The 13251-nt window shown below is 47.9% G+C and overlaps 1 protein-coding gene across 1 annotated transcript in view; it reads right to left on the bottom strand.

The window, feature by feature from the left end:
• The window catches only part of LOC138489490 (zinc finger protein ZFP2-like), a 208953-nt gene that overhangs the window by 37175 nt on the left and 158527 nt on the right, over positions 1 to 13251 (bottom strand). The window lies entirely within an intron of this gene.

Raw genomic sequence — 13251 nt, 5'->3', positions numbered from 1 at the left:
TTTTCAGCAGGATCCGTGCTATTCACAAAGCGTACTAGTCTAGGAAGCGGTATCTGCGCTTCCCTAGGTCTTGCACCCTTTTCTGCAGGATCCATGCTATTCACAAAGCGTACTAGTCTAGGACGCGCTTTCTGCACTTCCCTAGGTCTTGCACCCTTTTCTGCAAGATCCATGTTGTTCACAAAGCGTACTAGTCTGGGAAGCGCTATCTGCACTTCCCTAGGTCTTGCACCCTTTTCTGCAGGATCTGTGCTATTCACATAGCGTACTAGTCTAGGAAGCGCTATCTGCACTTCCCTAGGTCTTGCACCCTTTTCTGCAGGATCCATGCTATTCACAAAGCGTACTAGTCTAGGAAGCGCTATCTGCACTTCCCTAGGTCTTGCACCCTTTTCAGCAAAATCCATGCTATTCACAAAGCATACTGGTCTAGGAAGCGGTGTCTGCGCTTCCCTAGGTCTTGCATCCTTTTCAGCAGGATCCATACTATTCACAAAGCGTACTAGTCTAGGAAATGGTATCTGCACTTCCCTAGGTCTTGCATCCTTTTCAGCAGGATCCGTGCTATTCACAAAAGTACTAGTCTAGGAAGCGCTTTCTGCGCTTCCCTAGGTCTTGCACCCTTTTCTGCAAGATCCATGCTATTCACAAAGCATACTAGTCTAGGAAGCGGTATCTGCGCTTCCCTAGGTCTTGCACCCTTTTCAGCAGGATCCGTGCTATTCACAAAGCGTACTAGTCTAGGAAGCGGTATCTGCGCTTCCCTAGGTCTTGCACCCTTTTCTGCAGGATCCATGCTATTCACAAAGCGTACTAGTCTAGGACGCGCTTTCTGCACTTCCCTAGGTCTTGCACCCTTTTCTGCAAGATCCATGTTGTTCACAAAGCGTACTAGTCTGGGAAGCGCTATCTGCACTTCCCTAGGTCTTGCACCCTTTTCTGCAAGATCTGTGCTATTCACATAGCGTACTAGTCTAGGAAGCGCTATCTGCACTTCCCTAGGTCTTGCACCCTTTTCTGCAGGATCCATGCTATTCACAAAGCGTACTAGTCTAGGAAGCGCTATCTGCACTTCCCTAGGTCTTGCACCCTTTTCTGCAGGATCCATGCTATTCACAAAGCGTACTAGTCTAGGAAGGGGTATCTGCACTTCCCTAGGTCTGGCATCCTTTTCTGCAGGGTACGTGCTATTCACAAAGCGTACTAGTCTAGAAAGGGGTATCTGCGCTTCCCTAGGTCTTGCATCCTTTTCTGCAGGATCTGTGCTTTTCACAAAGCGTACTAGTCTAGGAAGGGATCTGCGCTTCCCTAGGTCTTGCACCCTTTTCTGCAGGATCTGTGCTATTCACAAAGCGTACTAGTCTAGGAAGGGGTATCTGCGCTTCTCTAGGTCTTGCACCCTTTTCTGCAGGATCTCTGCTATTCACAAAGCGTACTAGTCTAGGAAGGGTATCTGCACTTCCCTAGGTCTTGCATCCTTTTCTGCAGAATCCATGCTATTCACAATGCGTACTAGTCTAGGAAGGGGTATCTGCGCTTCCCGAAGGTCTTGCATCCTTTTCTGCAGGATAGGTGCTATTCACAAAGCGTACTAGTCTAGGAAGCGGTATCTGAACTTACCCAGGTCTTGCATCCTTTTCTGCAGGATATGTGCTATTCACAAAGCGTACTAGTCTAGGAAAGGGTATCTGCGCTTCCCTAGGTCTTGCATCCTTTTCTGCAGGATCTGTGCTATTCACAAAGCGTACTAGTCTAGGAAAGGGTATCTGCACTTCCCTAGGTCTTGCATCCTTTTATGCAGGATCCATGCTATTCACAAAGCGTACTAGTCTAGGAAGCGGCATCTGCACTTCCCTAGGTCTTGTATCCTTTTCTGCAGGATCTGTGCTATTCACAAAGCGTACTAGTCTAGGAAGCGGTATCTGCACTTCCCTAGGTCTTGCATCCTTTTCAGCAGGATCTGTGCTATTCACAAAGCGTACTAGTCTAGGAAGGGGTATCTGCACTTCTCTAGGTCTTGCAACCTTTTCTGCAGGATACGTGCTATTCACAAAGCGTACTAGTCTAGGAAGCGGTATCTGCACTTCCCTAGGTCTTGTACCCTTTTCTGCAGGATCCGTGCTATTCACAAAGCGTACTAGTCTAGGAAGGGGTATCTGCACTTGCATAGATCGTGCATCCTTTTCAGTACGATCCGTGCTATTCACAAAGCGTACTAGTCTAGGAAGGGGTATCTGCGCTTCCCTAGGTCTTGCACCCTTTTCTGCAGGATCCATGCTATTCACAAAGCGTACTAGTCTAGGAAGGGGTATCTGCGCTTCCCTAGGTCTTGCACCCTTTTCTGCAGGATCCATGCTATTCACAAAGAGTACTAGTCTAGGAAGGGGTATCTGCGCTTCCCTAGGTCTTACATCCTTTTCTGCAGGATCCATGCTATTCACAAAGCGTACTAGTCTAGGAAGCGGTATCTGCGCTTCCCTAGGTCTTGCATCCTTTTCTACAGGACCCGTGCTGTTCACAAAGCGTACTAGTCTAGGAAGCGCTATCTGCACTTCCATAGGTCTTGCACCCTTTTCTGCAGGATCCGTGCTATTCACAAAGCGTACTAGTGTAGGAAGCGGTATATGCACTTCCCTAGGTTTTGCACCCTTTTCTGGAGGATCTGTGCTATTCACAAAGCGTACTAGTCTAGGAAGGGTTATCTGAGCTTCCCGAAGGTCTTGCATCCTTTTCTGCAGGATCTGTGCTATTCACAAATCTTACTAGTCTAGGAAGAGGTATCTGCGCTTCCCTAGGTCTTGCACCCTTTTCTGCAGGATCTGTGCTATTCACAAAGTGTACTAGTCTAGGAAGGGGTATCTGCGCTTCTCTAGGTCTTGCACCCTTTTCTGCAGGATCTCTGCTATTCACAAAGGGTACTAGTCTAGGAAGGGGTATCTGCGCTTCCCTAGGTCTTGCACATTTTTCTGCAGGATCTCTGCTATTCACAAAGCGTACTAGTCTAGGAAGCGGTATCTGCACTTCCCTAGGTCTTGCATCCTTTTCAGCAGGATCTGTGCTATTCACAAAGCGTACTAGTCTAGGAAGGGGTATCTGCACTTCCTTAGGTCTTGCATCCTTTTCTGCAGGATCTGTGCTATTCACAAAGCGTACTAGTCTAGGAAGCGGTGTCTGCGCTTCCCTAGGTCTTGCATCCTTTTCTGCAGGATCTCTGCTATTCACAAAGCATACTAGTCTAGGAAGGGGTATCTGCACTTCCCTAGGTCTTGCATCCTTTTCTGCAGGATCTGTGCTATTCACAAAGCGTACTAGTCTAGGAAGGGGTATCTGCACTTCCCTAGGTCTTGCATCCTTTTCTGCAGGATCTGTGCTATTCACAAAGCGTACTAGTCTAGGAAAGGGTATCTGCACTTCCCTAGGTCTTGCATCCTTTTCTGCAGGATCCATGCTATTCACAAAGCGTACTAGTCTAGGAAGTGGCATCTGCACTTCCCTAGGTCTTGTATCCTTTTCTGCAGGATCTGTGCTATTCACAAACCGTACTAGTCTAGGAAGCGGTATCTGCACTTCCCTAGGTCTTGCATCCTTTTCAGCAGGATCTGTGCTATTCACAAAGCGTACTAGTCTAGGAAGGGGTATCTGCACTTCTCTATGTCTTGCACCCTTTTCTTCAGGATACGTGCTATTCACAAAGCGTACTAGTCTAGGAAGGGGTATCTGCGCTTCCCTAGGTCTTGCACCCTTTTCTGCAGGATCCATGCTATTCACAAAGAGTACTAGTCTAGGAAGGGGTATCTGCGTTTCCCTAGGTCTTGCATCCTTTTCTGCAGGATCCATGCTATTCACAAAGCGTACTAGTCTAGGAAGCGGTATCTGCGCTTCCCTAGGTCTTGCATCCTTTTCTACAGGACCCCTGCTGTTCACAAAGCGTACTAGTCTAGGAAGCGGTATCTGCACTTCCCTAGGTCTTGCATCCTTTTCAGCAGGATCTGTGCTATTCACAAAGCGTACTAGTCTAGGAAGGGGTATCTGCACTTCTCTAGGTCTTGCAACCTTTTCTGCAGGATACGTGCTATTCACAAAGCGTACTAGTCTAGGAAGCGGTATCTGCACTTCCCTAGGTCTTGTACCCTTTTCTGCAGGATCCGTGCTATTCACAAAGCGTACTAGTCTAGGAAGGGGTATCTGCACTTGCATAGATCGTGCATCCTTTTCAGTACGATCCGTGCTATTCACAAAGCGTACTAGTCTAGGAAGGGGTATCTGCGCTTCCCTAGGTCTTGCACCCTTTTCTGCAGGATCCATGCTATTCACAAAGCGTACTAGTCTAGGAAGGGGTATCTGCGCTTCCCTAGGTCTTGCACCCTTTTCTGCAGGATCCATGCTATTCACAAAGAGTACTAGTCTAGGAAGGGGTATCTGCGCTTCCCTAGGTCTTACATCCTTTTCTGCAGGATCCATGCTATTCACAAAGCGTACTAGTCTAGGAAGCGGTATCTGCGCTTCCCTAGGTCTTGCATCCTTTTCTACAGGACCCGTGCTGTTCACAAAGCGTACTAGTCTAGGAAGCGCTATCTGCACTTCCATAGGTCTTGCACCCTTTTCTGCAGGATCCGTGCTATTCACAAAGCGTACTAGTGTAGGAAGCGGTATATGCACTTCCCTAGGTTTTGCACCCTTTTCTGGAGGATCTGTGCTATTCACAAAGCGTACTAGTCTAGGAAGGGTTATCTGAGCTTCCCGAAGGTCTTGCATCCTTTTCTGCAGGATCTGTGCTATTCACAAATCTTACTAGTCTAGGAAGAGGTATCTGCGCTTCCCTAGGTCTTGCACCCTTTTCTGCAGGATCTGTGCTATTCACAAAGTGTACTAGTCTAGGAAGGGGTATCTGCGCTTCTCTAGGTCTTGCACCCTTTTCTGCAGGATCTCTGCTATTCACAAAGGGTACTAGTCTAGGAAGGGGTATCTGCGCTTCCCTAGGTCTTGCACATTTTTCTGCAGGATCTCTGCTATTCACAAAGCGTACTAGTCTAGGAAGCGGTATCTGCACTTCCCTAGGTCTTGCATCCTTTTCAGCAGGATCTGTGCTATTCACAAAGCGTACTAGTCTAGGAAGGGGTATCTGCACTTCCTTAGGTCTTGCATCCTTTTCTGCAGGATCTGTGCTATTCACAAAGCGTACTAGTCTAGGAAGCGGTGTCTGCGCTTCCCTAGGTCTTGCATCCTTTTCTGCAGGATCTCTGCTATTCACAAAGCATACTAGTCTAGGAAGGGGTATCTGCACTTCCCTAGGTCTTGCATCCTTTTCTGCAGGATCTGTGCTATTCACAAAGCGTACTAGTCTAGGAAGGGGTATCTGCACTTCCCTAGGTCTTGCATCCTTTTCTGCAGGATCTGTGCTATTCACAAAGCGTACTAGTCTAGGAAAGGGTATCTGCACTTCCCTAGGTCTTGCATCCTTTTCTGCAGGATCCATGCTATTCACAAAGCGTACTAGTCTAGGAAGTGGCATCTGCACTTCCCTAGGTCTTGTATCCTTTTCTGCAGGATCTGTGCTATTCACAAACCGTACTAGTCTAGGAAGCGGTATCTGCACTTCCCTAGGTCTTGCATCCTTTTCAGCAGGATCTGTGCTATTCACAAAGCGTACTAGTCTAGGAAGGGGTATCTGCACTTCTCTATGTCTTGCACCCTTTTCTTCAGGATACGTGCTATTCACAAAGCGTACTAGTCTAGGAAGGGGTATCTGCGCTTCCCTAGGTCTTGCACCCTTTTCTGCAGGATCCATGCTATTCACAAAGAGTACTAGTCTAGGAAGGGGTATCTGCGTTTCCCTAGGTCTTGCATCCTTTTCTGCAGGATCCATGCTATTCACAAAGCGTACTAGTCTAGGAAGCGGTATCTGCGCTTCCCTAGGTCTTGCATCCTTTTCTACAGGACCCCTGCTGTTCACAAAGCGTACCAGTCTAGGAAGCGCTATCTGCATTTCCATAGGTCTTGCACCCTTTTCTGGAGGATCTGTTGTATTCACAAAGCGTACTAGTCTAGGAAGGGTTATCTGAGCTTCCCGAAGGTCTTGCATCCTTTTCTGCAGGATCTGTGCTATTCACAAATCGTACTAGTCTAGGAAGGGGTATCTGCACTTCCCTAGGTCTTGCATCCTTTTCAGCAGGATCTGTGCTATTCACAAAGCGTACTAGTCTAGGAAGGGGTATCTGCGCTTCCCTAGGTCTTGCACCCTTTTCTGCAGGATCATGCTATTCACAAAGAGTACTAGTCTAGGAAGGGGTATCTGCGCTTCCCTGGTCTTGCATCCTTTTCTGCAGGATCCATGCTATTCACAAAGCGTACTAGTCTAGGAAGCGGTATCTGCGCTTCCCTAGGTCTTGCATCCTTTTCTGCAGGATCCATGCTATTCACAAAGCGTACTAGTATAGGAAGCGGTATCTGCGCTTCCCTAGGTCTTGCACCCTTTTCTGCAGGATCTGTGCTATTCACAAAGCGTACTAATCTAGAAAGAGGTATCTGCACTTTCCTAGGACTTGCATCCTTTTCAGCAGGATCCATGCTATTCACAAAGCGTACTAGTCTAGGAAGCGGTATCTGTGCTTCCCTAGGTCTTGCACCCTTTTCTGCAGGATCCATGCTATTCACAAAGCGTACAAGTCTAGGAAGCGATATCTGCGGTTCCCTAAGTCTTGCACCCTTTTCAGCAGAATCCATGCTATTCACAAAGCATACTGTACTGGTCTAGGAAGCGATGTCTGCGCTTCCCTAGGTCTTGCATCATTTTCAGCAGGATCCATACTATTCACAAAGCGTACTAGTCTAGGAAGTGGTATCTGCGCTTCCCTAGGTCTTACACCCTTTTATGCAGGATCTGTGCTATTCACAAAGCGTACTAGTCTAGGAAGCGCTATCTGCACTTCCCTAGGTCTTGCACCCTTTTCTGCAGGATCCATGCTATTCACAAAGCGTACTAGTCTAGGAAGCGCTATCTGCACTTCCCTAGGTCTTGCATCCTTTTCTGCAGGATCCATGCTATTCACAAAGCGTACTTGTCTAGGAAGGGGTATCTGCACTTCCCTAGGTCTGGCATCCTTTTCTGCAGGATCCGTGCTATTCATAAAGCGTACTAGTCTAGAAAGGGGTATCTGCGCTTCCCTAGGTCTTGCATCCTTTTCTGCAGGATCTGTGCTTTTCACAAAGCGTACTAGTCTAGGAAGGGATCTGCGCTTCCCTAGGTCTTGCACCCTTTTCTGCAGGATCCCTGCTATTCACAAAGCGTACTAGTCTAGGAAGCGGTATCTGCGCTTCCCTAGGTCTTGCACCCCTTTCTGCAGGATCCATGCTATTCACAAAGCGTACTAGGGTATCTGCACTTCCCTAGGTCTTGCATCCTTTTCTGCAGGATCCATGCTATTCACAAAGCGTACTAGTCTAGGAAGCGGCATCTGCACTTCCCTAGGTCTTGTATCCTTTTCTGCAGGATCTGTGCTATTCACAAACCGTACTAGTCTAGGAAGCGGTATCTGCACTTCCCTAGCTCTTGCATCCTTTTCAGCAGGATCTGTGCTATTCACAAAGCGTACTAGTCTAGGAAGGGGTATCTGCACTTCTCTATGTCTTGCACCCTTTTCTTCAGGATACGTGCTATTCACAAACCGTACTAGTCTAGGAAGGGGTATCTGCGCTTCCCTAGGTCTTGCATCCTTTTCTGCAGCATCCATGCTATTCACAAAGCGTACTAGTCTAGGAAGCGGTATCTGCGCTTCCCTAGGTCTTGCATCCTTTTCTACAGGACCCGTGCTGTTCACAAAGCGTACTAGTCTAGGAAGCGCTATCTGCACTTCCATAGGTCTTGCACCCTTTTCTGGAGGATCTGTTGTATTCACAAAGCGTACTAGTCTAGGAAGGGTTATCTGAGCTTCCCGAAGGTCTTGCATCCTTTTCTGCAGGATCTGTGCTATTCACAAATCGTACTAGTCTAGGAAGGGGTATCTGCGCTTCTCTAGGTCTTGCACCCTTTTCTGCAGGATCTCTGCTATTCACAAAGGGTACTAGTCTAGGAAGGGGTATCTGCGCTTCGCTAGGTCTTGCACATTTTTCTGCAGGATCTCTGCTATTCACAAAGCGTACCAGTCTAGGAAGCGGTATCTGCACTTCCCTCGGTCTTGCATCCTTTTCAGCAGGATCTGTGCTATTCACAAAGCGTACTAGTCTAGGAAGGGGTATCTGCGCTTCCCTAGGTCTTGCACCCTTTTCTGCAGGATCATGCTATTCACAAAGAGTACTAGTCTAGGAAGGGGTATCTGCGCTTCCCTGGTCTTGCATCCTTTTCTGCAGGATCCATGCTCTTCACAAAGCGTACTAGTCTAGGAAGCGGTATCTGCGCTTCCCTAGGTCTTGCATCCTTTTCTGCAGGATCCATGCTATTCACAAAGCGTACTAGTATAGGAAGCGGTATCTGCGCTTCCCTAGGTCTTGCACCCTTTTCTGCAGGATCTGTGCTATTCACAAAGCGTACTAATCTAGAAAGAGGTATCTGCACTTCCCTAGGACTTGCATCCTTTTCAGCAGGATCCATGCTATTCACAAAGCGTACTAGTCTAGGAAGCGGTATCTGCGCTTCCCTAGGTCTTGCACCCTTTTCTGCAGGATCCATGCTATTCATAAAGCGTACAAGTCTAGGAAGCGCTATCTGCGCTTCCCTAAGTCTTGCACCCTTTCAGCAGAATCCATGCTATTCACAAAGCATACTGGTCTAGGAAGCGGTGTCTGCGCTTCCCTAGGTCTTGCATCCTTTTCAGCAGGATCCATGCTATTCACAAAGCGTACTAGTCTAGGAAGCGCTATCTGCACTTCCCTAGGTCTTGCACCCTTTTCTGCAAGATCCATGTTGTTCACAAAGCGTACTAGTCTGGGAAGCGCAATCTGCACTTCCCTAGGTCTTGCACCCTTTTCTGCAGGATCTGTTCTATTCACATAGCGTATGAGTCTACGAAGGGGTATCTGTGCTTCCCTAGGTCTTACACCCTTTTATGCAGGATCTGTGCTATTCACAAAGCGTACTAGTCTAGGAAGCGCTATCTGCACTTCCCTAGGTCTTGCACCCTTTTCTGCAGGATCCATGCTATTCACAAAGCGTACTAGTCTAGGAAGCGCTATCTGCACTTCCCTAGGTCTTGCATCCTTTTCTGCAGGATCCATGCTATTCACAAAGCGTACTAGTCTAGGAAGGGGTATCTGCACTTCCCTAGGTCTGGCATCCTTTTCTGCAGGATCCGTGCTATTCACAAAGCGTACTAGTCTAGAATGGGGTATCTGCGCTTCCCTAGGTCTTGCATCCTTTTCTGCAGGATCTGTGCTTTTCACAAAGCGTACTAGTCTAGGAAGGGATCTGCGCTTCCCTAGGTCTTGCACCCTTTTCTGCAGGATCCCTGCTATTCACAAAGCGTACTAGTCTAGGAAGTGGTATCTGCGCTTCCCTAGGTCTTGCATCCTTTTCTGCAGGATCCATGCTATTCACAAGGCGTACTAGTCTAGGAAGCGGTATCTGCGCTTCCCTTGGTCTTGCATCCTTTTCTGCAGGATCCATGCTATTCACAAAGCGTACTAGTCTAGGAAGCGCTATCTGCACTTCCCTAGGTCTTGCACCCTTTTCTGCAGGATCTGTGCTATTCACAAATCGTACTAGTCTAGGAAGGGGTATCTGCGCTTCCCTAGGTCTTGCACCCTTTTCTGCAGGATCTGTGCTATTCACAAAGCGTACTAGTCTAGGAAGGGGTATCTGCGCTTCTCTAGGTCTTGCACCCTTTTCTGCAGGATCTCTGCTATTCACAAAGCGTACTAGTCTAGGAAGGGTATCTGCACTTCCCTAGGTCTTGCATCCTTTTCTGCAGAATCCATGCTATTCACAATGCGTACTAGTCTAGGAAGGGGTATCTGCGCTTCCCGAAGGTCTTGCATCCTTTTCTGCAGGATATGTGCTATTCACAAAGCGTACTAGTCTAGGAAGCGGTATCTGAACTTCCCCAGGTCTTGCATCCTTTTCTGCAGGATATGTGCTATTCACAAAGCGTACTAGTCCAGGAAGGGGTATCTGCGCTTCCCTAGGTCTTGCATCCTTTTCTGCAGGATCCATGCTATTCAAAAAACGTACTAGTCTAGGAAGGGGTATCTGCGCTTCCCTAGGTCTTGCATTCTTTTCTGCAGGATCTGTGCTATTCACAAAGCGCACTAGTCTAGGAAAGGGTATCTGCACTTCCCTAGGTCTTGCATCCTTTTCTGCAGGATCCATGCTATTCACAAAGCGTACTAGTCTAGGAAGCGGCATCTGCACTTCCCTAGGTCTTGTATCCTTTTCTGCAGGATCTGTGCTATTCACAAAGCGTACTAGTCTAGGAAGCGGTATCTGCACTTCCCTAGGTCTTGCATCCTTTTCAGCAGGATCTGTGCTATTCACAAAGCGTACTAGTCTAGGAAGCGGTATCTGCACTTCCCTAGGTCTTGCACCCTTTTCTGCAGGATCCGTGCTATTCACAAAGCGTACTAGTCTAGGAAGGGGTATCTGCACTTGCATAGATCGTGCATTCTTTTCAGTACGATCCGTGCTATTCACAAAGCGTACTAGTCTAGGAAGGGGTATCTGCGCTTCCCTAGGTCTTGCACCCTTTTCTGCAGGATCCATGCTATTCACAAAGCGTACTAATCTAGGAAGGGGTATCTGCGCTTCCCTAGGTCTTGCACCCTTTTCTGCAGGATCCATGCTATTCACAAAGCGTACTAGTCTAGGAAGGGGTATCTGCGCTTCCCTAGGTCTTGCATCCTTTTCTGCAGGATCCATGCTATTCACAAAGCGTACTAGTCTAGGAAGCGGTATCTGCGCTTCCCTTGGTCTTGCATCCTTTTCTGCAGGATCCATGCTATTCACAAAGCGTACTAGTCTAGGAAGCGCTATCTGCACTTCCCTAGGTCTTGCACCCTTTTCTGCAAGATCCATGTTGTTCACAAAGCGTACTAGTCTGGGAAGCGCTATCTGCACTTCCCTAGGTCTTGCACCCTTTTCTGCAGGATCTGTGCTATTCACATAGCGTATGAGTCTAGGAAGGGGTATCTGTGCTTCCCTAGGTCTTGCACCCTTTTCTGCAGGATCTGTGCTATTCACAAATCGTACTAGTCTAGGAAGGGGTATCTGCGCTTCCCTAGGTCTTGCACCCCTTTCTGCAGGATCCATGCTATTCACAAAGCGTACTAGTCTAGGAAGGGGTATCTGCGCTTCCCTAGGTCTTGCATCCTTTTCTGCAGGATCCATGCTATTCACAAAGCGTACTAGTCTAGGAAGCGGTATCTGCGCTTCCCTAGGTCTTGCATCCTTTTCTACATGACCCGTGCTGTTCACAAAGCGTACTAGTCTAGGAAGCGCTATCTGCACTTCCATAGGTCTTGCACCCTTTTCTGCAGGATCCGTGCTATTCACAAAGCGTACTAGTGTAGGAAGCGGTATCTGCACTTCCCTAGGTCTTGCACCCTTTTCTGGAGGATCTGTGCTATTCACAAAGCGTACTAGTCTAGGAAGGGTTATCTGAGCCTCCCGAAGGTCTTGCATCCTTTTCTGCAGGATCTGTGCTATTCACAAATCTTACTAGTCTAGGAAGAGGTATCTGCGCTTCCCTAGGTCTTGCACCCTTTTCTGGAGGATCTGTGCTATTCACAAAGCATACTAGTCTAGGAAGCGGTATCTGCGCTTCCCTAGGTCTTGCACCCTTTTCAGCAGGATCCGTGCTATTCACAAAGCGTACTAGTCTAGGAAGCGGTATCTGCGCTTCCCTAGGTCTTGCACCCTTTTCTGCAGGATCCATGCTATTCACAAAGCGTACTAGTCTAGGGAGCGGTGTCTGCACTTCCCTAGGTCTTGCATCCTTTTCTGCAGGATCCATGCTATTCACAAAGCGTACTAGTCTAGGAAGCGCTATCTGCGCTTCCCTAGGTCTTGCATCCTTTTCTGCAGGATCTGTGCTATTCACAAAGCGTACTAGCCTAGGAAGCGCTATCTGCACTTCCATAGGTCTTGCACCCTTTTCTGCAGGATCCGTGCTATTCACAAAGCGTACTAGTGTAGGAAGCGGTATCTGCACTTCCCTAGGTCTTGCACCCTTTTCTGGAGGATCTGTGCTATTCACAAAGCGTACTAGTCTAGGAAGGGTTATCTGCACTTCCCTAGGTCTTGCACCCTTTTTTGCAGGATACATGCTAATCACAAAGCGTACTAGTCTAGGAAGGGGTATCTGCACTTCCCTAGATCTTGCATCCTTTTCAGCAGGATCTGTGCTATTCACAAAGCGTACTAGTCTACAAAGGGGTATCTGCGCTTCCCTAGGTCTTGCACCCTTTTCAGCAGGATCTGTGCTATTCACAAAGCGTACAAGTCTAGGAAGGGGTATCTGCACTTCCCTAGGTCTTGCACCCTTTTCAGCAGGATCTGTGCTATTCACAAAGCGTACTAGTCTACAAAGGGGTATCTGCGCTTCCCTAGGTCTTGCACCCTTTTCTGCAGGATCTGTGCTATTCACAAAGCAGATTAGTCTAGGAAGGGGTATCTGCGCTTCCCTAGGTCTTGCACCTTTTTCTGCAGGATCTGTGCTATTCACAAAGCATACTAGTCTAGGAAGGGGTATCTGCGCTTCCCTAGGTCTTGCATCCTTTTCTGCAGGATCCGTGCTATTCACAAAGCGTACTAGTCTAGGACGGGGTATCTGCGCTTCCCTAGATCTTGCATCCTTTTCAGCAGGATCCATGCTATTCACAAAGCGTACTAGTCTAGGAAGCAGTATCTGCGCTTCCCTAGGTCTTGCATCCTTTTCAGCAGGATCAGTGCTATTCACAAAGCGTACTAGTCTAGGAAGCAGTATCTGCGCTTCCCTAGGTCTTGCATCCTTTTCTGCAGGATCTGTGCTATTCACAAAGCGTACTAGTCTAGGAAGCAGTATCTGCTCTTTGCTAGGTCTTGCACCCTTTTCAGCAGGATCCGTGCTATTCACAAAGCGTACTAGTCTAGGAAGCGGTATCTGCGTTTCCCTGGGTCTTGCACCCTTTTCTGCAGGATCTGTGCTATTCACAAAGCGTACTAGTCTAGGAAGCGCTATCTACACTTCCCTAGGTCTTGCATCCTTTTCTGCAGGATCCATGCTATTCACAAAGAGTACTAGTCTAGGAAGGGGTATCTGCGCTTCCCTAGGTCTTGCATCCTTT

Source organism: Ambystoma mexicanum, chromosome 9 (genome assembly GCF_040938575.1).
Source record: "Ambystoma mexicanum isolate Mex_15411 chromosome 9, UKY_AmexF1_1, whole genome shotgun sequence".
Taxonomy (NCBI): Eukaryota; Metazoa; Chordata; class Amphibia; order Caudata; family Ambystomatidae; genus Ambystoma; species Ambystoma mexicanum.
This window is presented reverse-complemented; position numbering and strand designations above follow the sequence as displayed.